Below are 3,556 nucleotides of genomic sequence, written 5' to 3' on the forward strand. Positions count from 1 at the left end.
AAGAGGATTTTTGTCATATCTTCCTCAATTTAACAGATTGAAGCCTCAAACTTCACCATACACTTCCGCATATTGCATATATTGTTGTCTGAAAAAATTGGTGAGATCGGTGGTATATATAGTATATATCCCCCGCAACCGATTGTTCAGATAAGAAACTTTTCGTAATTACTGCCCTATTTTAAGAGCTAGAGGCTTCAAATTTCAACGAATGCTTACGTATATAGCATATATTGTTGTCTGAAAAAATCATAAAGATCGGTTGTATATATAGTATATATCTCATACAACCGATTGTTCAGATAAGAAACTTTTCGCAATTTCTACCCCATTTTAACAGCTATAAGCTTCAAATTTCACCAATTGTTTACGTATATAGTATACATTGTTGTGTAAAAAAATCATAGAGATCGGTGATATATATAATATATATATGATGGTATATATAGTATATATATATTTTTTTTTGCAATTTCAACCCATTTTAACAGATAGGAGCTTCAAATTTCACCAAATGCTTACGTATAGCATATATTGATGTCTGAAAAAATCATAAAGATCTGTGGTATATATGGTATATATATGGTGGTACATATAGTATATATAGATAGTATATATATGTTTTCGCAATTTCAGCCTCATTTTAACAGCTAGAAGCTTCAAATTTCACCGAATGCTTACGTATATAGCATATATTGTTGTCTGAAAAAATCATAGCCATCGGTTGTATATATAGTATATATCTCATACAACCGATTGTTCAGATAAGAAACTTTTCGCAATTTCTGCCCCATTTTACCAGCTATAAGCTTCAAATTTCACCGATTGCTTACGTATATTGTATATATTGTTCTGTAAAAAAATCATTGAGATCGGTGATATATATAATATATATATGAAGGTATATATAGTATATATATATATATATTTTTTGCAATTTCAGCCCCATTTTAACAGCTAGAAGCTTCCAATTTCACCAAATGCTTACGCGTATAGCATATATTGATGTCTGAAAAAATCATTGAGATCGGTGGTATACATAGTATATGTATATCTAATACTACCGATTGTTCAGATAAGAAACTTTGCGCAATTTCTGCCCCGTTTTAACAGCTAGAAGCTTCAAATTTCACCAAATGCTTACGTATATTGCATATAATGTTGTCTGAAAAAATCATAGAGATCGGTGGTATATATATATTATAGACCCCATATAAGCTGTCATTGTTGCCCCTTTTTTACGGCTAGAAGCTTCAAAATTCATCAAATTTCATCAAATAGTTACGTTGACGTCATATATTTTTGAAATCCGTGATTCGTAGACATAGTTTTTACATGCAGACCACAAATAACGTGAAGCTTTGCATCCTCACACAAAGTAGATACCTACGTATTTTTATACCTCTCATTAAAATGAAATGGTATATTAATTTCGTCACGAAACCCTTAAGTCCTTAAAGGAAAATAGATAGACCCACCATTAAGTATACCGAAATAATCAAGATGAAGAGCTGAGTTGATTTGGCCATGTCCGTCTGTCCGTCTGTCTGTTTGTATGCAAACTAGTCCCTCAATTTTTGAGATATCTTGTTTAAATTTGGTGATCGGTGTATTTGGGTGTCCGATTAGACCTTTGTCGGAACCGGCCGGATCGGACCGCTATAGCCTATATCCTCCATACAACCGATTTTTCAGAAAAAGAGGATTTTTGTCATATCTTCCTCAATTTAACAGATTGAAGCCTCAAACTTCACCATACACTTCCGCATATTGCACATATTGCTGTCTGAAAAAATTGATGAGATCGGTCGTATATATAGTATACATCCCCCACAACCGATTGTTCAGATAAGAAACTTTTCGTAATTACTGCCCTATTTTAAGAGCTAGAGGCTTCAAATTTCAACGAGTGCTTACGTATATAGCATATATTGTTGTCTGAAAAAATCATAAAGATCGGTGGTATATATAGTATATATATGGTGGTATATAATATATAAAATAAATAAATAAATATAAGGCGCGATAACCTCCGAAGAGATCTAAGGCCGAGCTTCTCTTCCAATTTGCGTCGTGCTCCTCTTGATTTTCCCTACAAATTGGCCGGACGGGACCTTCATGTTTTATGCCGACTCCGAACGGCATCTGCAAAGCAGATGGGTTTTCACTGAGAACTTTTCATGGCAGAAATACACCCGGAGTGCTTGCCAAACACTGCCGAGGGGCGACCCCGCTTAGAAAAATTTTCTTCTAATTGAAAAATCTTATTTCTAAAATTTTGATGTTGCTTTGCCCGGGAGTTGAACCCAGGGCATACGGTGTGATAGGCGGAGCACGCTACCATCACACCACGGTGGCCGCCATATATATATATTTTCGCAATTTCTGCCCCATTTTAACAGCCAGAAGCTTTAAATTTCACCAAATGTTTACGAAAATAGCATATATTGTTGTCTGAAAAAATCATAGAGATCGGTGGTATATATATTATATACCCCATATAAACTGTCATTTTTGCCCCTTTTTTACGGCTAGAAGCTTCAAAATTCATCAAATTTCATCAAATAGTTACGTTTACGTCATATATTTTTGAAATTCGTGATTTGTAGTCATAGTTTTTACATGCAGACCACGAAAAACCTGCAGCTTTTCATCCTCACACAAAGTACCTACTTATTTCTTATTTTCAATTTATCTTAAAAATCGTTTAGATATGTTCAAATTTCACCAAATGCTTACGTGTATAGCATATATTGTTGTCTGAAAAAATCATAGAGAACGGTGGTATATATAGTATATATCTCATACAATCGATTGTTCAGATAAGAAACTTTGCGCAATTTCTGCCCCATTTTAACAGCTAGAAGCTTCAAATTTCACCAAATGCTTACGTATATAGCATATATTGTTGTCTGAAAAACTCATTGAGATCGGTGGTATATACAGTATATATCTCATACAGCCGATTGTTCAGATAAGAAACTTTGCGCAATTTCTGCCCCATTTTAACAGCTAGAAGCTTCAAATTTCAGCAACTGCTTACGTATATAGCATATATTGTTGTCTGTAAAAATCATAGAGATCGGTGGTATATATATTATATACCCCATATAAGCTGTCATTGTTGCCCCTTTTTTACGGCTAGAAGCTTCAAAATTCATCAAATTTCATCAAATAGTTACGTTTATGTCACATATTTTTGAAATGCGTGATTCGAAGTCATAGTTTTTACACGCAGACCCAAAAAACCTGAAACTTTGCATCCTCACACAAAGTACCTACCTATTTGTATACCTTTCATGAAAATGAAATAGTATATTAATTTCGTCACGAAACCCTGAATTGTAAGTTCTTAAAGGAAACTAGATAGACCCACCATTAAGTATACCGAAATAATCAGGATGAAGAGCTGAGTTGATTTAACCATGTCCTTCTGTCCGTCTGTCTGTTTGTATGCAAAATAGTCCCTCAATTTTTGAGATATCTTGATAAAATTTGGTGAGCGGGTGTATTTGGGTGTCCGATTAAACTTTTGTCGGAACCGGCCGGATCGGAC

Source organism: Eurosta solidaginis, chromosome 1 (genome assembly GCF_040869045.1).
Source record: "Eurosta solidaginis isolate ZX-2024a chromosome 1, ASM4086904v1, whole genome shotgun sequence".
NCBI lineage: Eukaryota > Metazoa > Arthropoda > Insecta > Diptera > Tephritidae > Eurosta > Eurosta solidaginis.